The sequence below is a fragment of the Solanum verrucosum genome, unplaced genomic scaffold, assembly GCF_900185275.1.
Source record: "Solanum verrucosum unplaced genomic scaffold, falcon-dt-bn FXZP01000101.1, whole genome shotgun sequence".
Classification (NCBI taxonomy): Eukaryota; Viridiplantae; Streptophyta; class Magnoliopsida; order Solanales; family Solanaceae; genus Solanum; species Solanum verrucosum.
In genome coordinates, this window is record NW_026020111.1 from 1,847,677 (window position 1) to 1,871,851 (window position 24,175).

Sequence of the window (24,175 nt, forward strand, 5' to 3'; positions counted from 1 at the left end):
CTGTTAATACCAATGGAAGTCTGAAACCATAGAAAAATAAAGAAACGTCAAGAGTCCACAATATAAAGCTAACCATTTTTGGTTATAAAATATTGGAGAAAAAAACAACTAAAGGAGAAAAGCCAAAACTTGGGCATATTCTCCAGGAAAATAAGATAGCTAATTTTCGACCTGAAGAAGTTATGCTTCAGATGAAGATAAATGTTAGACCTTTCAGCTTGAGCTACGGAAACACTCTCCTCCCAAGGAAACGTCGAAGATGATCATCAAAATGTTTGTGTATAATGCAGCATGCTTGACAGAAATACCAAAAGTTCAAAGTCACCTTTGGTGTGAAATAATTACTAAGATACTTAGAATAATAATTTTGAAGAACTTGGTAAGAAACAATAAAATTTAAAGAATGTTTTCAAAACTAGATACTTAAAACCAATAAAAAAAATAGAATCTGATACAAATTAAAAATAATAAACAATTATTTTCTCTAAAAAGATAATTGATCCCATTGAATGCACAATGTTTTCTTAAGGAAATTAGTCCCCTCAAGTACCTGAGGTTAATGGAATATATCCTCTCATAATAGAATAATCTTACTCACCGGTGTATCAATACTTAAAATCACGATGTCAGCAAACCACCTAACAAAATTAAAGTACACTTATAATACTAGATTTAGTAGAAAAGAAAGAAGTTCAAAAATTTGTTACTGAAAAATAAGAGGAACCCTTCTATTTATAGGCAATAGATGGTAGTGTGAATAGCTGTTTATTGTGCCTTATCAGAAAGGTCACAACCCTTCAGAAAAGTCACAACCTTACAGAAAAGTCGTACCTTTTCATAAAAGTTACAACTCTTCAGAAAAGTCACTATTCGTCAAAAAAGTCGCAACTGTTCAGAAAAGTCAAAACTCTTTATAAATGTCACAACTCTTCAATTTCATTCACATCTTTTAAAACCCAACAATTACTCGTGGCATCAGATAAATTGTGGCGTTGAAGGGTTCTTTTTAGTAGATCCCACAACAGGCCAGTCCTAATATGGCCTCAAATGCTTTCAGTAGGTACAAATTTAAGGTTCTCATTAGTTTAGAAAGCAGAATAAAAGAAAAAAATCCTCCTTTCAGAAATGCACAAACAATCTCTGTCAAAAATTATACAACACATTTTTGGTTTCAACCCATTAATGTTATGTTTTGAATTTACTTCACCCCTAATTTCTTAGAAATGTTAGTTAGCAGTTAGCACTATTATTGAATTTACTTCCCCCCTAATTTTAGAAGAAAACAATCAACTTAGCCTATATATTTTATTAAACTTATTAAGTACTATTTTTATAAGAGAGTTCATTAGAATAGGTAGTTAGAAGTTAGCACTATTACTAAGTGGTGGAACTAGGTATTGGTAATGTTGTTAATTTGATCCCCTTCGTTAAAAAATTATACTGTGTAATTAAGGCAAACATATCTTCCTAGTTATGAGTAAATTGTTAAATACCATTTGACATAATGGAAGATACTAGTGTAGTGGCAAATGGGGTTCAAAATCTGTTTTAGATCATATATATAAATCTTCGGTATACATTCTAGTATTTATCTCAAAATTTATATTTTGAATCTCCTTCCGCCACAACTATAATTTCACCAAGAATCCTGTTTAAACCATCTGCCAACTCTAGATTAACTATTTATAAATACCAACCGATACATTTTGCTTCCATGTTACACTTTATCATACAAAGAAATTAATGAACATTTGCACCTAACTCGACTCAAAAGTTATTCATTTCCCAAGACCATATATATAGTAACTTTCTTATACAAATTTTGGGGACTCTAAATGTCCATTCTTACACACTGTAAAAGCTAGCTATTAATGTGAGAGAGCCTCGACGGCTCCACACTAGGTAGTATTCACTCTACCACAAGTACGCAGCTTTTTCTGAGGTAGCCCTTTTCGAGTTGGGTGCTCAGCGCCTTCCTGGAACGATGGAGACGAAGGGTGATGGATATGACTCTCATATCATCAATATAATCAAGGAGAACATCAAATAACATAGAGTAAAAAACACAATTAAAATGCTTTTGACACAAATGAGTATATCTACCTACTTTAAGAAAAAAAAAGCATAGTATAAATCATTATCATATATAGTGAGGACGTGTATATCAATAAACATGGGAAGCTCTGATTGAATTTGGGTATATACCTGAGGAGATTAGGACTTTGAAAAAACTCGGTCTCCTGGTAATCCTAAACAAAGACGAAAAATTGAAAATTCAAAAGCAAAGGAAAAGGGGAAATCAAAACCCTAAAACCTTGTGAAATGCAAAGGCTGTAATAAGTTTTTTTTTTTAGTATTTACGAACTTTTATACTCTTCAGGTCTGAGTTGGTACACACCAGTCACATTCCTTAACGAAAAATAAATAAAAGAGTAATTTTACTGGGATAACCCTAGACTATGACCGAAATCTCAAAGACACACCTTAACTAAAATAAGGTCCTATTACCCCCCCCCCCCCTCCCCCTCCCAACTCATTTTTTTTTTGTAATTTTGTATACCTTTTGTCTTACGTGGCACACTCCGTGACTCCACGCAATTAAGGCGCGTGGGAGATATTTGGATTTGGAGTAAGCCAAAAAGGTATACAAATTTACAAAAAAAAATGGGTTCAGGGGGGTAATAGGATCTTAGTTTAGTTAAGGTGTGTCTCTGAGATTTCGGTAATAGTTTTTTTTTTGGGGGGGGGGGGGGGGGGGTACTTGTTCCTTTTCCCTAAATTTAATATATCATTCTTTGAATATAATTAATTCAATATTTTGACAAAGAAATGAATGATACTTCCTCTAGTCTATATTAAGTGAATTGTTGGGATATAACACTCCTCTTAAAGAAAAATATGAAAGGATATTTTTAATTATTATTATTCCTAAACTATTCTCCTAAATATGTAAAGTAGTTAACAACATCATTAGAAGAAAGGATAAATATGAAGAAACAAAATCCAATTAACAAATATCTTGAACTTTGAAAAATTCACTTATTTTGAACTATAAAAAAAAACTTATGACAGTTCACTTAATATGGACTAGAGGGAACAAATCTTAATATTTAAATTGGCTGATTACATGAACTTTTGTTCATCTTGTTGGGGAAGGTCCAATTTATCAAGAACTAATTGATAAATTATCTCTTGATTTTTAAATTCGACAAGTGAAAGTAGACATTTTTAAAAAATAAGGTTAAATGGTCAAAGTCACTTCCATTATCAGTTGTTCTTTTTTTCTACCTAAACTATAACCATATATGTATTAAAACACACATCATTTAATAGATGATTGTATGTAGTGTGCACTCTCAAATTGTATTTTTTTTTTAAATGTCAAGTAACAGTCCACATGAATAAATATTTCCATTTATGCAGAACTAAAATGATTTTTAGTTTAAAACTTAAAGGGGTTAGTATTTTCGGATAAAAATCTAAATCGGATCATTTGTAAAAATTAATGGGTCATTTGTAAAATGATTAACCCAACATCTTCATTCTCCAACAATGATCCACGTCCTCAATTGGTCGTTTGTGCCTTCAAATTGCTATTGTCAACTTTGTCCCCCCACCCTCCCCTATTAAGTTGTAATTATGTCGTAGATTCTAGATAAATCAAGTCAAAGAATAGTTAAGAACATGGTAATATTTGATTAAACTCAGGTAAAACTTGAAAGTCGGAAGAATGACAAGAAAGTTCTAAGGAGAAGGTGTGAAGGAAGTAAATAGAAAATGGAAGAACATATATAGATTTTGGAAAAGAAACGTCAGCATTGCCTGGATGGTCGGCCATGGTTTTTAACCAATCACAGGAAGACACGTACTCGGAGCATTAAAAGTCGAGGGACATGTGTCACATCAAGAAATGTCAGAGGACTTTTCATTTGCTTTCGGCCAAGAATTGAAGTGCTTTCCATCTTTCTGTCACAATTCTTTGAGTACCCAAAAAAATGCGGGACAATCTATGTAACGTCCAACAACTTCAAACCAATGATTTAAATCATCCTTTGTATGTGTATAGGTTTGAACCCAATGAATTCTAAGTTGTGCATATATATTAAGGACCTTTACAAAGTGTAGTAAGTATATCATATATGGTTTAGGGTCGTAAGGAACCTCAAACACCAAGCCAAGTTCAAAACATTTCTATTATCTATGTTTTCACATGAGTTCCTATAAGGGTCAACTTCAAACGACCATACCTCTTAGAATATTACGATTTAGGCGACCCATAACCTATTGAATTAATGGTCTACAAAAATTCTTTCCAACGTCAGTAACTGCTCGTCAACCCGACTCTTGAGTAAAACGTTATCTAATTTTACTAGAGAGATGTCAAATTGACCATGCGTTCCGCGTCCCTGTAGAAAGGGTGCACCACACTAGGCCATTTTTTCAGCAGCCCGGGTGGGGGTACTGCACACACCAAACAAATTTTCAAGAGTCTACATTTCAAAATGTTCTATTTATTAAGTTAAGACGGTGGGTCATTATAAAATTCATCTTGGACGACCTGGGGATTATTTTCTCTCAAATTCTCTAATCTCCTGCATCTTTAATACCAAAGTATGTTACTCTCATGTATCTAAATTAGTTCTAAAAAAATTCAATCTCTAATAACAAATTCTTAATAAGATTCTAGATCAAATATTTCTCTCATATCTAGCGAAAGCAAGAACTCGTCCTAAAGTTCAAGAAGAGACTTTTAGGGCTCCTCTTGGAACTTAGAGTTTCGATTAGAGTGATTTAAGGTATGTAAGGCTATCATAGTGAGTTAATGAGCTCTTCCACATGCCCTGCATCTAAATTTCAGTTAGCAAGGTTCAACTAGGGTTTCAAACCCAAGGCTTACTACATTCGAGGGTTCTACTTACTTTCTTATCATGAATTATTGATTTTGTTGTGTCTAATTCAGTATATTAATTGATTGGACGATTCTTAATCATTGATCATGCTTATTTCACCCCATGAACCATATTTAATTATGAATTTTATGAAAGCCTTGATATATCAGTTCTTATGCATTATCTTAATGAAGAAAATAAGGCTAGTTTAAAGAAAGCACAATCAGTTCTATAGAAAGGATTTAAAATTAGTCTTTAAAGTAAGTTCAATGCATTGATAAAAGAGTATGCAGAACAATGAGTCAAAATAAGATTTTCAGAAAAGCATAGTCAAGTCATTTAAGTTCAGTTCAGTTTAGTTTTTAAGAAGTATTATTGAGCATAGACTCAAAGTATCAGATTTTCAGTTTTCCCCTAAAGAGAGACATCTTTACGGAATGAGCATTATTGCATGTTCTGGGAGTAGTATTTGATAACAATTGAGAAATCAGAGACCAAAAAGAGTTCAAAACTATTCTGTATTTCTATCCTTTACAATTGATAAACTATCCACTAGTTATATACAAAGGTACAAGCATAATTCTAACACAATATCATATCATATCTTCCACAATATCAATGGTGTGATTGTGCTTAGTTAAATTAGAATATTGTTCCGCGTATTTAAGAATCATATCAAATATTTGGAATCATAATAGATATGATTTGGAATCATATCAGATATGATTTGGAATCATATCAGATATGATTTGGAATCATATCTGATATGGTCAACATCCCCTCTCAGATTGATGCTACTTATCAAGAAGCATTAATTTGGATAATTAGAATTGGTGTCTACTATTTGTCATCACTTTTGTAAACAAGTTTGCCAATTGATCATGCGACGTGATATGTGGAAGACTAACGACTTGATCATCAACAAGTTCTCGAATATAATGGCAATCCACTTCAATGTGCTTTGTGTTCTCATGGTGGACCGAATTTGTTGCTATATGTATTTCACTAGTATTGTCAGCATGTAATGTAATGGAGCCATCAACAGAGATATGAAGTTCTACCATCATCGACGTATCCACACAATTTCAGAACAAGCAACTGACATTGATCTATATTCTGCCTCCGTTGATGATTTTGAAATTTTTGGCTGCTTCTTGCACTTCCATGAGACAAGTGATGATCTGATTAACATACAACATCCTGTCATAGACTTCCAAGAGTTTGTACATCCTGCCGAATCTGCATACCTTTCAAGATTTAGAGATGATGTTAAATGAATGAAAAGACCTCGATTAATTGTACTCTAAACTTAGCGAATGATTCTGAGGAGGGCAGAAAAATGATCCTGGCAAGGATTTGTAACAAATTGGCTCAAGACTTGAACCGAATAAGAGATGTCAGGTCTTGTTATTGTCAAATAAATTAGACAACCAATGAGCTTCATGAACAATGTTGGTTCTGCAAGAGGGTCACCATCATCATTTTTGTACCCCACATTGATCTCCATAGGTTTGTGAGCTACCTTCTGATCCCTTAGACATGCTTATGTGACAAGATCCTCTGCATACTTTCTTTGGCTTAGCATGATACCATCCTGCAAATATTCAACCTCCAACCCGAAAAAATATGTTAACCTGCCAAGGTCCTACATTTTGAAAGTTGCATTAAGAAGATTATTGAGCTGTACAATTCCATTCTCATCATTGCCGGTTATAATTATATCATCCATATGCAATAGTAAAATTGTCATACCAGTATTGGAGTGTCGGATGAATAATGAATAATCAGAAACACATTGAGAAAATCCAGCATTTATGATGGTAGATCGAAACTTCTCAAACCATGCACGTGGTGCTTGCTTGAGACCATAAAGAGATTTATGAAGACGACAAACCATATCACGTTGAGCTTCGTTGTACCCTGTGGGAGGATTCATGTATATAACCTCATGTAGTTCACCATGCAAACATGCATTTTTCACATCATTTGATGAAGTTTCCACCGTTTGATGGATGCTATAGTGAGTAGCACACGAATTGTCACATCTTTGCAACAGGGGAAAAAGTCTCCTCATAGTCCAATCCATATTCTTGTTTATATACTTGAGCTACTAGTCGAGCTTTGTACCTCTCCAATGTGCCATCAGACTTCATTTTCACAGAATAAATCCATTTGCTCCCAATAACAAAAGCTTCAGCCGGTTTAGATATCAAATCCCATGTATGATTTTCTTCTAAAGCAGAATGTTCCTCTTTCATTGATTTTTCCAGCAGTCAAGATTTGATGCATGTTGGTAAGTAGTTGGGACAAAAATAGAATTCAAAGTAGCAAGTAAGGCATATGATCGACTGTATCTACCTAGAGAGTATCCATATCGATCTGGGGCAGATGTTTTACATTCAGAGTGACGAAGAGAAGGATGGAAGAATTTATCTAGTCACTTGGTATAGGTTCACCATCAGAATAATCATTGTTGTCAAATGAGTCAGTGAAAGAGGTATTCAATGAATTATGTGACACGGTACAATTACCTAAATAATTTGTAGGAAATGCATCTGATTGAGCAGGATCATGAGTAATCCCATTAGGGTCTTCATTGGGAGATGTAGGATTTTGTACCTGCTGATTCTCAAACTTGTACAGAAAGGAGACATAGTCTGATTTTGTTGAAGAGGTAATGAGGTAAGCAAACATATGCTCAAAGAAAATTATATGTCTGGAAACCCACAACTGTCGTCTAGAAGAATCATAAAAAAGATATCCCTTTTGAACATCATTATAAACTAGGAAAACACACCTCACAACTTTAGCAGATAATTTATGATGTTCATGTCTAGGTAAATGGACAAAACACAAACAACCAAAACTTTTAGATGAGAATAATCAGGTAGTTTACCAAAAAATGGAATATGGACCATAATCTAGGTATAAAACTCCTACATTCAATTTATTTTGCTACCCAAGATAAGGTGAGATATCTAGGATTAAATTACCGTATAATTTTTTTATCCCGACATAATCTTAGAATTATTATTAATTATTATGTTCAGGCTATAGAAGATATGTTGAGGGCTTGTGTTATCAGTTTCAAGGGTAGTTGGGATGATCACTTACCTCTCATTGAGTTTGCTTACAACAACAGTTATCACTCTAGAATCCAGATGGCTCCTTATGAAGCTCTCTATGAGAGAAGATGTAGATCTCCTATTAGTTGGTTTGAGGTTGGTGAAGCTGGGTTGATAGGACCGGACTTGGTTTATCAAGCTATGGAGAAAGTGAAGATTATTCAAGAAAGGTTGAAAATTGCACAAAGTCGTCAGAAATCCTATATTGATGTTAGGAGAAGAGACTTGGAGTTTGAGGTGGATGATTGAGTTTACTTGAAGGTGTCACCCGGGTGTTAGGAGATGTGATAAGAAGGAGAAGCCTAGTCCCCGCTATATTAGTTGTTATAACATATCCAAGAGAATTGGCAATGTAGCCTATGAGTTGGAGCTACCGTTAGAGTTAGCAGCACTCCATCCAGTGTTTCACATTTCAATGTTTAAGAAGTATATGGGTGATCCTTCACTTATTACACCTAATGAAAATATTGGTATTAAGGACAACCTATCTTATGAGGAGATACCCGTTGAAATACTTGATCATCAGGCTCGCAAGTTGAGAACCAAGGAGGTTGCATCAGTTAAGGTCCTATGGAGGAATCAGTTTGTTAAAGAAGCTACTTGGGAGGATGAGGAGGATATGAAGAATAGATACCCACATCTCTTCTCTTCTGTAAAAATTCCAGACCATGGTAATGACTTTTTGAAAAACACTCTTTAAGTTGATATGGTATGTTGTTTTAAATTGCACATTGGTGTTTGACCTAGGTGTTAGATGTTTCCACCCTTGGTTCTACTTAGAGTGATCTCATTTGAGGACGAATGTTCTCAAGGGGGAGATATTGTAACACCTCGATCTTAGAAAGAGCTATTTTTAGTAAGATCTAAATTGGAAAGATCTAATTTGAGCCTTCAAATGTCCATAACTTTCGGTGCATAATGAGTTAGGTGGAACATAAGGTATTAAATGAAAGGTCTCTGAGTCATCTTTCCAACGCCACTGAGTTTGCTAAGTTCCGAGTCCGGATGACAGAGATATGCCCGTTTGAGTTCAGCCTATCCAATTAAGGAAAGTTCATCCGAATTAAAGAGGGGTATTTTGGTCTTTTCCTTACCCCATTATCGTTGAAGGTTTTTAGTAATATTTTAGGGGTCTAAACTGACTTAGATCAGTTTACACAATTCTAAAAACCGTGTAGGGTTTTAGTGTCTATGATAATTTTTTTGTGGGATTGAAAAATGTCACTGTCCTTTCCTTCTAGACTAGGCAAAAATGGTGAATTTTAAAACTTTATTCGTAAATTCAATGATTGAAATTTCTATAATGTCAGTCATTCTAACGATTATTGGTTTTGAATGGATTGTTATCACCTTTATCACGTTTTGAATGAATTGTTTATTTTATTTTATTTTGTATGGTCAATAATTAAATAACCGAACCAAATCGATAACAACTAAACCGATAAATGTATATTATATTTGATTTGGTTTGGTCTTGATAATTTTAAAATTGATTAATTTGGTGTGATTTTGATTATTACCAATAAACGATCCAAACCGACCCGTGAACACCTCTACCTGCAATTATTCAGTATTTAATATTTCATATTTTATTGACGCTACTTGCATCCTAATGAAAGTGAGATATAGTTGGATATTAGAATTAAAAGAAATTCTATAGTTGAATGGAGCTTTGGTATATATTCTACTTTAAATAAACAATACAAGATATGCTCTTCTCAAGGAATAATGACAGGTGGAATTGGAGATAAGATTGTTCGAGTATCTTGAAATATGTCCCCCTGTCAAATTGAGAGGCCTTTTGTTACGATCCAAAAGTTGAGGTTATGATGGCATACACTCCAACTCCCCAACCCCACCCCCCCAAAAAAAATGTGTAATCCACAAATAACACATACGAGACGCCAAAAGGGTGGTCAGGCCACAAACGATAGAAAAGAACAACAAAGAATATCCCAAAACCAGGTAGCATAATTATAAAGAGCATCTAATACAACTTTAGAGTTTGAAACACATCATAAGTCTCCGATAATAAATAAAGACTGAAAATATCATATGGAACTAATGGTGATCCAAAAACTGGATCTCACCACCACTCCGTAAAGATCTCCAAAGCTAGAAATTATCAGCCACCGCTAGGAGTACCCTAACAAGAATATGCATAAAAAATGATTCAGAAGTAGTGGTGAGAACAACCCACAAACAGTCAGTAGGCTTGGCAACTGAGCAAAAGGAATTAATCAACTTATAAATTTACTAAGGAATGCTTCCACCTGCATACAAAAAAGTTCCACTCTAGCATTAGTGCCACCAATTTATAAAGAACGGCGCGAGTAAAGTAAACGCATAAGGTCACAATAATTCCCATAACACACACAAGTCAAGCAACTCAAATGATTAATGCAATGCAATGATACAATGATGTGGTGGTACGGTTGAATCAAGGTTTTCGCACAACCTGTCATATACACCCTGTCGAGCTAAGGCTTCCAGACAAGGACCCATGGGGGACTCACAGTTCATATACCAAATCACAATCTCAATATCTCATCAACATGCCACCTTAGCGTGGTCAAGGATATAAAACGGTGTCTCATTTTCTTTCTCAAAAGGAATCTCCACATTTTTTTCAATTTCCCAAGAACATGATATGATGAATGAGGATGGATGCATCACAATACATATATAACATGGATGCAATAATCAACTCAACATGTATCAATAGTCTAAATTTCTCAAAACTCAGTTGAATCATGATATACACCCTCATATGAAAAATAGTGAGAAATAGTTCATTTGAAATAAGTGAATTCAATTTCGAAAGCATTTTGTTTACTCAAAGCATTATAATGTTTCCAACTGAGCCCCTTACTCGAGAATAACAGGTAAAATAGCATTACAAGCCTCTCTCACATGCAACTCATGAATCACATGCTCTCAAAGAAAATAGAACAACATTTAACGCCTCAACATAGGTTAAGCAACACATACAATTCCCCACACAGGCAACACAATAAAATCAGGCCCCCACACATGTAACACAATATAATCAACCCCCCAGACGGGCAACACAATATAATCTCCAACTTATTAAAATCTCCAAACGGACCGTTAGGATTTATTCGAGACCCGATAAAAATAAATCAAATATGCTACCCCACTAAACTCGGCATTCCGGATTCAATAAAATCTTTGGATTTCCAAAGAAAGATCATTTTGACAAAAATACCCTGTAGGACATTTCTTTAGGCCTAAAGATCAACTTCTCTCCTAAATGCCCAACTCTTAACCTAAGGCCTCGAAAACCTTACCAACCACTCTACTAGCTCAAACTCGACGTTTCGGTAGCGGTCAAGCTGACGAAATTCCCATCCGACGCTCAGAACTCAAAATGTTGACCAAAGTCAACCCTATCAAGAACTCTCTGCTCAAGAGGGATCAAATTACCAAAAACACACCCGATCGCATCAGGGACCTTACCAGTCACCAACCATTCTCGAAACACAAAATAAGCATGAAAACGCTATGCGGAAAGGCAAAATGGTCATTTCACAATAAAAAACAAAATCACAAGAAATGAGACATTACACATCCATCGTTATATTTTCTTTTACAACTTAATATAGATAGAAGCTTCAATAGGCAATTTGCTCCTGATGATATTTTGAAGTTGCTGGATCACTTCTACAACTTGGACAATAAAATCCTAATTCAGGAGGAAGAGTTTTTCCTACAACATAGTTATTTCTCTAAGGAGGAACCTTGAACAAGTTTGGAATCGATATGGATATTGGACTTTACATATGGAAGTTTTTTGTATTGTAGTATCAGGGTGGTTAAATTATTTTTCTTGTGCCACAATCACTCTGCATCTTCTATTGATCTTCCTTTATCGGCAGTCTAAAAATCTTACTGAAAAGTTTTTATGCATGCTGAGAATTGATTTCAGCTTTCCTAATATACAGAAAATTGATCATTTTACAAAAAAAGAGGGAACAATTTCTTGAAGATACACTATATAAAACTATTAGACGTAAAGTATCTCTAGGTAGCCGACGCCACTTATTCACATATAAACTATGTGTCGTTGAAATATAAAATAATCAATCAAACGGTAAAGTTGAATATCATTATAGTTTACCACTAAATTTAATTGTTCAAATAATATCTAATCATCTTGTACTCAACAACTAAGTCAATTGACTAAGTTCACCATTAATCAATTTAGACTTGCATTTCCCCCCTTAGAAAATATGGTTGCACTCCAAGCCCAGTAAGAAGAATCACAAGCACAATAACAACAATATCTAGATATATCGGCCTAAAAGATATGCTCCAGTAAATCTAAGTAGTATAGCTAAAGGCAGAACCAAATAACATGTATTGTAAGCTCTATCAACTTTATGTTGTAATGATGACACTAATCCTAAATGATCTGTGCAGGAAAAAAAAGAGATACATCCAAAAATTGTGGAAAGAAAGCATAAATCTAAACACGGAAGGAAGTCACACTCTACCAGAATTAAGAAAGATTGATAAATGATTGTACCGGAATCGGGGAGATTGACTAGCATAAAAATGAAATCAAGACGAGTCAGTAAGCTACTAGAAGGAAAGCACACCCTATCAGAATCAAGGAAGATTGATTTGCATCAAGGAAGTATGATTTTTCTAAAGATGGAAACAAGTTAGCACACGCTTATCCTAGTCACTATTTCATCTGTAAAAACATTGTATTTAATATAGTTAACTAGTGAAAAGAAAAGAAAAGAAAAGGAGAGATTTGAAAACTATACGAGTAGAGGATGTTACCGACAAGTGAACGGTAATCTTTCATCTCAAGGAGTTCACAATAGGCTAATTGTCTAATCAGAAACATTCAAGCTCTAAGGAAGCCAAAGAAACTGGATTAGGCACCACATTGGTGATTCGAACAAGTATAAAAATCTTTGTATCAATTATGTCTTTTATCTCTTTACTCCTTATATAATATGTTTTTTTATCTAATCATCTAAACTGTAGTGTAGTTGACTTGAAAAAATAAAAAAAATGTATATTTTTCTGTCCTAAAATAAACAATATTTATAGAAAGAGAACCACATTTGCATATACTGAAATGTCTTACTCAAATGCATATATTCAAGTCAAAGTAACATATCAACACAAACAAGATGATGAGAGGGGAGAGAAGTTACCAGTGCTATCCACAGAACTTTCAATTTTTAATGCATATTCAATGCAGAATCCTTTTGTAAGCTTATATATATGATTATCAAATTGGTCATTCTGGTAATTGTAAACCTCAAATGGAAAAACGATAGCATCATAAGGAAAAAAAGTACAATTCATCAATTAGTTATACCTTTGCCTTGATTGATTCAATACGATGCAACAACTCTTTTCCACTTCTTTTTTGTGAGCCACGCAAAATACAAATGCCAACATTCAAAATCTTTTCAATGTCAGCACGAGAAGCAATAGATGTGCAGGTGTTTAAAAGCTTCAGAGCATGTGGAACCAAATCCATCCTTGAATTACAGTATCGACATAAATACTGTGCATCCAAATTGATGCTTCCTCCAACTGTCCCAGCTATGTAAGCTCGTACAGCACAGTCTAGATGGGAAACATGTCCACATATGTAGCCATCTATTGTTGCTTCACATCGAATGTAACTGTACTTATCATAGTCCGAACTGATAGTTTTGCAGCAAAGGATACAGCAATAGTCTCGGCAAAAATCAGGCTCACTGCAATAGATATCACATAGCATGGCCGGAAAAGGATTTTCTGTTGTTAAACTGCTACAAATTCTGTTACCAGCCTTACAAGTAGTGGCTCTTATAGGAGAATCAGACAGTAAAGAGTGCAATTCTGTCCCTAAAGATGTAGTCCTCTCTTTCATATCTGAGTCAAAATCAATATCTAATTAAAAAGAAAAAAAATTGGCATCACGTCAATAAAAAAATGTGGTAAGTGTTTTTTTTAGTTGATGCAAACAATCGAATAAATATCTACATGCTATATACCAAAGATCCCTGTCAAAGCTAACCTTTTGTGCTTGGCGACTGCTTCGAAGGAATCATCCAACTAAATGAGGCAAAAAATTGGTTTATATCCATGTCAGGATACTCAGACTGGAGATACTTTTTAACTGATATCTTACTTCGAAAAGAATTTTTCTTTCCAGCTTTTGGAGCCTTAAAATGCTTCGGAAGATACAAATATCTATCGCTAAAGGTGCCTGAACTTGTAAATCTTTTCCCTGCCCGCCAGCCCCACTTATCTCCAGCATTTGGCCAATCTACAGGAGCATATGGTAAGCCTTCGCCAGAGTCATACTCAGAAACTGGATAAAGTTGAAGCCCAATTTCATTGATTCTAGAAGCACTCCCATTATATACAACATGTGCTCAACTCTCCCCAACCTCCTCCTTGGCAGAAATTTAGCTGGAAATCTCTAACTATGTTGATACCAATGGAAGTCTGAAACCATAGAAAAATAAAGAAACGTCAGAAGTCCACAATATAAAGCAAACCATTTTTGGTTATAAAATATTGGAGAAAAAAACAACTAAAGGAGAAAAGCCAAAAGTTTGGCATATTCTCCAGGAAAATAAGATAGCTAATTTTCGACCTGAAGAAGTTATGCTTTCAGCATGAGCTAAAAAAACACTCTCCTCCCAAGGAAACAGCAAAGATGATCAGCAGAATGTTTGTGTATAATGCATCATGCTTGACATAAATACCTAAAGTTCAAAGCCACCTTTGGAGTGAAATAATTACTAAGATACTTAGAACAATAATTTTGAAGATCTTGGTAAGAAACAACAAAATTTAAAGAATATTTTCAAAACTAGAAACTTAAAACCAATAAAGAAAATAGAATCTGAAACAAATTAAAAATAATAAACAAAATATTTTCTCTAAAAAGAAAATTGAGCCCATTGAATGCACAATGTTTTCTTAAGAAAATTAGTCCCCTCAAGTACCTGAAGTTAATGGAATATATCCTCTCATAATAGAATAATCTTACTCACCGGTGTATTAATACTTAAAATCACGGTGTCAGCAAACCACTCAACAAAAGTAAAGTACACTTATAATACTAGATTTAGTAGAAAAGAAAGAAGTTCAAAAATTTGTTACTGAAACATAAGAGAAACCCCTCTATTTATAGACAATAGATGGTAGTGTGAATAGTTGTTTATTGTGCCTTATCAGAAAGGTCACAACCATTCAGAAAAGTCACAACCTTACGAAAAAGTCATAACTTTTCATAAAAGTCACAACTCTTCAGAAAAGTCACAATTCATCTGAAAAGTCGCAACTCTTCTGAAAAGTCAAAACTCTTTACAAAAGTCACAACTATTCAATTTCATTCACATCTTTTAAAACCCAACAATTACTCGTGGCATCAGATAAATTGTGGCCTTGAAGGGTTCTTTTTAGTAGATCCCACAACAGGCCAGTCCTAGTATGGTCTCAAATCCTTTCAGTAGGTACAAATTTAAGGTTCTCATGAGTTTAGAAAGCAGAATAAAAGAAAAAAAATCTCCTTTCAGAAATGCACAAACAATCTCTGTCAAAAATTATACAACACATTTTTGGTTTCAACCCATTAATGTTATGTTTTGAATTTACTTCACCCCTAAGTTCTTAGAAATGTTAGTTAGCAGTTAGCACTATTATTGAATTTACTTCCCCCCTAATTTTAGAAGAAATCAATCAACTTATCCTACATATTTTATTAAACTTATTAAGTACTATTTATAGAAGACAGTTCCATTTAGAATAGGTAGTTAGAAGTTAGCACTATTATTAAGTGGTGGAACTAGGTACTGGCAATGTTGTTAATTTGATCCCCTTCGTTAAAAAATTATACTGTGTAATTAAGGCAAACATAATCTTCCTAGTTATGTGTAAATTGTTAAATCCCATTTGACATAAGGGAAGATACTAGTGTAGTGGCAAATGGGGTTCAAAATCTGTTTTAGATCATATATTTAAATCTTTGGTATACATTATGTATTTATCTCAAAATTTATATTTTGAATCTCCTTCCGCCACTACTATAATTTCACCGAGAGTCCTGTTTAAACCATCTGCCAACTCTAGATTAACTATTTATAAATACCAACCGATACATTCTGCTTCCATGTTACTCTTTATCATACAAAGAAATTAATGAACATTTGCACCTAACTCGACTCAAAAGTTATCCATTTCTCAAGACCATATATATAGACAGTAACTTTCTTATACAAATTTTGGGGACTCTAAATATCCATTCTTCCACACTGAAAAAGCTAGCTCTTAATGTGGGAGAACCTCGACGGCTCCACACTAGGTAGTATTCACTCTACCACAAGTACGCAGCTTTTTCTGAGGTAGCCCTTTTCGAGTTGGGTGCTCAGCGCCTTCCTGGAACGGTGGACACGAAGGGTGATGGATATGACTCTCATATCATCGATACAATCAAGGAGAACATGAAATAACATAGAGTAAAAAACACAATAAAAATGCTTCTGACACAAATGAGTATATCTACCTACTTTAAGAGAAAAAAAAACATAGTATAAATCATTATCATATATAGTGAGGACGTATATCAATTAACATGAGAAGCTCTGATTGAATTTGGAATATACCTGAGGAGATTAAGGACTTGAATAAACTCGGTATCCTGGTAATCCAAGACGAAGACGAAAAATTGAAAATTCAAAAGCAAAGGAAAAAGGGAAATGAAAACCCTAAAACCTTGTGAAATGTTATGGCTGTTTTTTTTAGTATTTAAGAACTTTTATACTCTTTGGGTCTGAGTTGGTACACACCTGTCACATTTCTTAACGAGAAATAAATAAAAGAGTAATTTTACTGGGATAACGCATAATTACCCCCCCTCCCCCTAGACACCGAAATCTCAGAGATACACTTTAACTAAACTAAGGTCCTATTACCCCCCCCCCCCCCCCAAACTCATTTTATTTTTTTGTAATTTTGTACACCTTTTGTCTTACGTGGCACACTCCGTGACTCCACGCAATTGAGGCGTGTGGGAGATATTTGGATTCCATGTAAGCCAAAAAGGTGTACAAATTTAAAAAACAAAATGGGTTCACGGGGGTAATATGATCTTAGTTTAGTTAAGGTGTATCTCTGGGATTTCGGACATAGTTTGGGGGGGTTGTACCTTTTCCCTAATTTTACTATATTATTCTTTGAATATAATTAATTCAATATTTTGACAAATATATTGGGGAAATGAATGGTACTTCCTCTAGTCTATATTAGGTGAGTTGTTGGGATATAACACTCCTCTTAAAGAAAAATATTAAGGACAAATATGAAAAGCTATTTTTAATTATTACTAGTATACGTGCCCGCGCGTTGCGCCAATTTTCTAACATATAATATTATTTAATGATAAGCTTAAAAGGTTTGATAAATCTACAAATTAAGTAATATAAGTAAAGTTTATACGAAGTGAGAGAGACATAGAAGAGAACACTACATGATACCGGTGTTTTGTAATTTGTTAGCATTTTTTAATTAAGAATTTTTTTTGAGAAAATCTCAAAATTATTAAAATAATATAACTATCCATTTTTGTTTTTGGCAATTTATTTGACAAATTTTTACATAATTATTTATCGAATTAAATTATATTTTTTTGGAGAGAATTTTTAAAATTGAATATTCAAACTGAAAATTTTAGAATTATTCTGATGAAGAATGTTCCAATATTTTGCAAAATACGAATTTTCAATATTTTAAATTTATTCACTGTAAATAAACACGTGTACTACACATGTCCTTCTACCTCCACCGGTTTTTCATTATTTTGCTTTGGTCCTTGCGTCATTTTTTCATCTTTCCATCATGTTCTACTTCTCTATTTTTCATTCTCCCATACTTTTGGCAAAGAAGAGACTCTTGGAAATTGATGGAAAATTAGAGAAGAGTGATTCAAGTTTCGAGATGGTGCAGCAATTTTGGTGATGAAATTTCACATTTGACTATCAAAATCGGAGGTAATATTCATTTTATTTTTTTCCTGAGATATTGATTTCTTATTTATTAAAGTTGAAGTTGTCTTTTACTTTTTCTGTGTTTTTGGTTTGGAAATAGTGAAAATTAACAGCAACCCATAAATATGAAATGGGTGTAACATGAAAGAATGACAATGAGGTAAAGCTCACCAGATATCTTGTGAGCTTTTGCCGCTCTTCCTTTAATTCATTTTGTAGATACGTGTACTCATAACTATTTTGTCTCAATTTCATAGGTATAAGATTGTATTAACAAGAATTCAATGAGAATACAGAGAGAGACTTTCAACCAACAGAGTCTATAGATATAAAACTCAAATTTCAAATTCCTAGCAGTCGATGGTGTATATTTGACAAGGTAATCACATTTTTTAATGACGAATTCTAAATACAAGATAGCTTTCGAGCTTCTTATTCAACCAAAAAAAGGAACCTCATATAGCTTTTCATGATCCGTTATTCTTCATAGTACTGGTAGTAGCACCTTCTCTTTTTGTTGGTCACGATAAGGAGTAGAAAGATTTTCGACTGTTAAATTCCAAACTTAAAAGATGATTACATAATTTGACAAGGACCAGTAATTAGAAATACTATGATTACATGCTTATAGTTCTATTCCATTCCTTCATTAAGATGCATAGTACACTTTTTGTTCCAGTTTCTTTGCCAATTGGTTTGTGAGTGTGCCTACATTATATTACAGTATCTCTAGACTTGAGGATTACAATTTTGTCCCATGGAGAAAATTTTTTGCTTCTTCAGGATTTCCATCTCTTGCATTTAGTAATATGACTAAAATCCAGGTTGAATGTGTTGTTAAGAGAACTCAGGGAGGAGGGTTTCACGTCCACAAGCGACAGACATCACTTGCGCTATGCTGGAAGCAGCAGGAGCTCTTGTGAGCTGTGGCTTGGAGGTGTTGAGGAGCTTTTCTTCTGAAGCCAGAGGAGATTTTCTTTTAAAAGCAACTACTACTAGAGGTTTTGACTCTTCAATTTGATGTCTGTTAAAAAATCAGAATTACATTACTATCTGTGTCCCTGTATAATTCTACATTTATGTCTCATTCTCCTTATGTAGTCTTGGCTGTGTAGGCATGTGTTCCACAATAAACAAATCCTAACTATCGTTGTTGTTTTATAATCAGTTTGCTATATCTTTCTACATTTTCCTATGTATCAATTGCTACCTTTTCTATGTTTTGATACAATCGCTAAATTCTAACAACTATTAAGATGATTTCTGGATAAGTACTGTCTGATCCTTGATTGATGAATGCTAATGCCGTCATTCGGTTGTCTGCTTGGTGAAAATTGCATGTAGTTGTATAGTAATGACCTGTTTTTCGGAAGAGTGCTGTGCTTTACCTTTGAATTTAGTAGGCCTAATTTAGGAGACGAGTTCTCTTTATTTTGTTGTATTATATATTGAAACACTTTTAACTTACTTTTGTCATAGATTTAATTTTTCAGTGCTTAGTTATTGGTGCTTCAAGTTCATTTCAGATGTGAAAAAAGATGAAAATAGTTTTGATGTTGCTTCTGTGAAAATAACGCCAGAATGGTTGGATTCATCAAGAATTTTAAGTCAACCTTTAGGAGTGATTACTTTGTTAATTGAATTTCTTTTCTAACAATGTCTACTTTTGTTTGCATTGTCGTTTTTCCTCTTTGTAGATTATCGAACATCTTTTGAGATGTAACAGTGATTTTAGATCTGATCGTCTACTCTATTTCAGAGATTCAATGGATCGGACAACTAATAGATTTGAAGTTCCTATGAATTAAAATAGCTCAAGAGCAAGGAAGATGATGCATGAAATTGATCTCCAATAGAGCAGTATCCATGAAAATCAAGGGAACTGCTTGCTCAAATTCTCCTCAGGTATGTTATTTAATAATCTTTCTGTTGTAGCATTATGTGAATTGTAGGCAATGAATTGTGTATGTTGTGAAATTTAGTAAAAATATATATTATTTAGATTCTGATCTTTGGTGTGTGCACTTTCCGATAAATTGCAGGAACAAGCACTAATGTCTGCACTAAAAAGTCCACTTGTACAAAAATCTCAAGAGTACTCTGCGACATATTGAATAGTCCAAAAGTTTATATATACTAAATAGATTTCAAAAGCAGAGGATATTTCTAATAACTTCTTGAGCGTCCTCTTTTTTGCCCTTAGAATTGTGATTTATAATTGAACGAATAATTTTTACTGATAGTTTATTATATTAGCTTTTATCTCAAAAACTTAATTTATATGGACTATGTAATTCTATATCTGTTCTTTTCCAGTTTCTCATTTATGGAAACAATTTTATAGGATGGTTAAGATTTGAGGAATGAAATGATGCAATGTGGGAACATGTTGATTCTAGAGTTAGGAAGAGCAGTACAAAGATTCCCATGATGCTCGTGAGGGAAAGCCAAGATTTGCTAAAGGAATTTGAGCAAGTTGCTACTCGTGGAGGAAATGAAAGCAACAACTGTTGTACTTCAATCTCCAAGCGCAGGGCTGAAACTTAAACTATTCATATATCAAAAACTACAAAGGGCAAGTATTCTTAACTACCTACAGTTAAGATTAATATTGATTGAAATTAAACACAACAATTCTGTCTGTGAAAGTGAAAGAGAAGTAGTAGGTCAGATCTGACACAAATGGATACTGGAATTCATACTGCAGGGGAAAGGAAATCACTTATCAAGATGATAAATCTCACTAATGACACCAGAGACAAAGTACAGTGACTATCCATCCTCACTTCACTTAGCACCTTCCAGTAAGCAAGCTTTTTTCTTTTTTTTAAAATCTTCTCTTGCATATTCTTTTGCATTTTAAACTACATTTTCAACTGGGTTCTTGCTAACTTAAACATGTACTGTACTTAATCAGATATGGATTTTGAAGGCCGAGTATGATAGTTGTGGTCCATCCATTGTCCACAACAAATGCGTCTAAGGTGCTACTGCTATTTTTTGCATTTCATCGCCAGTTCTTTTTTTTTGGTTCTTTCCACTAAAGCTATTATGTCATCCACAGTAAACTTACGTCTGCTCTCCGCTGATACTATTTCTTATGATGCAAATACGCATGATTCTGTAACATGTCATCTGAGGCTCCAGTGTCTACAATCCATTTCAAGCAAGAATAAGATTACCTGCTAGATTTGCACTACTTTGACAATCTAAAAGCTCCTTATGTCCTTGCAATAAAGCACGCATCTTTTGAATTTGTTCAGGTCTTCATGAAACAAGAGATAATAATATGCTATATTCTTTTGAGTAATCAAAATCTAACGATGACATTTTAATAGCCGTCATTATTAGGCGAATTGTTCATTCAGCAAAAGAATATTGTTATGATATATCATATAACAGTTTAAACTGCATGGTCTGCTTGATAGTGTATTTGAATAGTTTAAAACGCAGGGGAGCTGACAGCTTCTCAACTCTGTGCTTTTTGGTAGATAAAGAAGGTATGTTAATTTATGCATCTAAATTGTAGGATAATTCTGCTGATATAAAGAAATCATCATTTGTCATTTAATATGTTTTTTTCCATTTTAAATTTTTTGAACGAAACATCCTGTAAGGATCATCTAGGCAGACGTTGCAAGCTGACTATCTTAAATTACTACGCTGTGATGAGACCAAGAGAAGGCAAACAACAGATCAAGTAAATAATCTCTTAATTCATAGTGTTTTAACTCTGTTTTCACATTTTTTTGGTATTTGAATTAGCATTTGAAAAAAGTTGGATGTGAACAGGGAAAAATTTCTAATCCTCTTTCGCCGGCGTTGAGAGAGAGTAATGTTCAGTTCTACTTCAGTAATAGGGTTTACATGGGTAAATATAATACACATATTACAATACATGTGTTTTATAAAAAGAAAAGCTTGTACAATTTAATTTGCTTCTATGTTTCTTCAATGTTGCTCTAATCCTTAGTTACAGTAATTTTTCGGTATCATAAACTGTATATTATTTTCCTATGCATGTTTGAAAATGTAAATAAATATGTATATAACTTTGATGTACAGACAATACATGTGTTTTATAAAAAGAAAAGCTTGTACAATTTAATTTGCTTCTATGTTTCTTCAATGTTGCTCTAATCCTTAGTTACAGTAATTTTTCGATATCATAAACTGTATATTATTTTCCTATGCATGTTTGAAAATGTAAATAAATATGTATATAACTTTGATGTACAGAGTGCATCTATGGTCCTTTTTACCCAGTGTCCACCTCTAATCAAAAGTCGAATTAACAACAACCACAGCTCTCACTTCGAATCTCATTTAAACTTTTTCCCATCTTATTTTCTTTGACTGCTTCAAATCTGCTTCTGGTAAGTTTCTAATACACATGAATTCTCTTTCGACAAAATCGAGCATATATGTGCAATATTTTTAACTATTAACTCACTATGTTCCAGTTGTACCTTCCAAGTTGATCTTATTGTTGCCAGTAGCTCGAAAACATGTATTTCTGGTCATCTAGCTGAAAAATTCCTCTCCTTGATAGTAGAAGACATATTTGGCACAACCTATGGCAAGGTTTCCTTTATTTATATGTATCAGCATACTTTATACATGTTTGTTTGGCTTTTTCTGCGACAGTTGTGCAGCCAGTTAAATCATTCGTACCATGTAAACGCCTATAAATATTTATACTAACCTTTTCACATACCATATTTAAATCTTACAATTTTTTCTTTTTGTTTTCAGCACCAGCTACTATGTGTTAATCATGTACAACAGATGTAGTCAAATACACTATTCTGCATTCTGCTGACAAAGTCATCCGCATAAATTCTAACAGTTCTATCATACATAGAAAAGGAACATGTTTTCCCATCAAGCATTAACTAGAGAAACGCTAAAAAGGTGAAGCCGCTCAGCAGAAGCAAGCTGGAGATACTGCGATCAGTTATTGAATCTGAATCTTCACACCGTTTGTAAAAGGCTAGTCAATTAATCATCCTTTAATTTGTTCCAATGCAAGGATAGGACGAACACTACAATTCAATATTGTACCCAAGGTTTTCTTACTGCTACTATAAGCGTGTACTTATTTAGTGCTTATGGATCAACTTTTACTTTTCAGAAGCCTTTTTGCTTAACGCGTGTTCTTTTTTTCCTGCAAACTATGTCTATACCAATGCACTTGCCACTTTTCCTAATACCCAGATGACCACTTTTTCTCTCTCCAACTGTCTCTCTCTTTCTATATATATATATAGAGAGAGAGAGAAATAGATAGATAGATAGATATTTTTTACCCTTATTTAGAAAGGACAATAAAACTACATGTGTCTTCTTAAAAATTCATGAGGTTTTGCTTGCCAATGAAATTGTGCCAAAAAAAAAGACAAAATCATTACATTTGGTAGTCAAATGTAATGATTTTGTCTCTTTTTTGGCACAATTTCATTGGCAACCAAAACCCCATTAATTTTTAAGAAGACACATGTAATTTTATTGTCCTTTCTAATTTCTAAAAATAAAAATAAGGGTAAGGTAATATATATTTATATATTACTCATACATCACAAATTTAATAGGCTTCTATTGAAGAAAAACTTTTGCTCCCTTTCTCAGGTATTTTTTTCCCCTTTAAGAACATCAGTAATATGCATCCAGACATACACATAGAACTCTCTTTCCCTTAGCTTGTATCTTTAAAATGCCTTTTTAAGTTATTGCTTCCCCTTTCCTCATCATGACATCTTAGAGTTCAGTTATTGGCACCTTACAGGGAGATTTTCCAAATTCCCAATACTTAAGTTTTCTATCTCCTTTATATCTCGATTACTAATTTATCCCTGCAGGCTTTAACATTTCTCTATCTTGGTGTTTATCTTAGCTCTTTGTATTGGTGAGACTGTACCCTCACTGTTTATAATAACCCAAAAAAAAAATTGGGTTGCTTCTTCATTTGCTGTAAGTTTGTATACATCTCAATTAATTTTCGTACGATAGCTGTTTTCTTTTGTCTTCTTTTTTGGTTTCTTTTAATAGAAATTTTAAATAGTAGTATGAAAGTTTACTTTGTATCAGAATAGGAAAGATATCAGAGATTCAGACACAGTATGTTACACAT

At 33.7% G+C, this 24,175-nt stretch overlaps 1 protein-coding gene and 1 pseudogene across 1 annotated transcript in view; one reads left to right on the top strand and one right to left on the bottom strand.

Moving 5' to 3' along the window:
* Window positions 1-24,175, top strand: part of LOC125825438 (uncharacterized) — a 1,130,247-nt gene that overhangs the window by 510,697 nt on the left and 595,375 nt on the right. The window lies entirely within an intron of this gene.
* LOC125825481 (uncharacterized) lies at window positions 7,323-14,457 on the bottom strand (annotated as a pseudogene).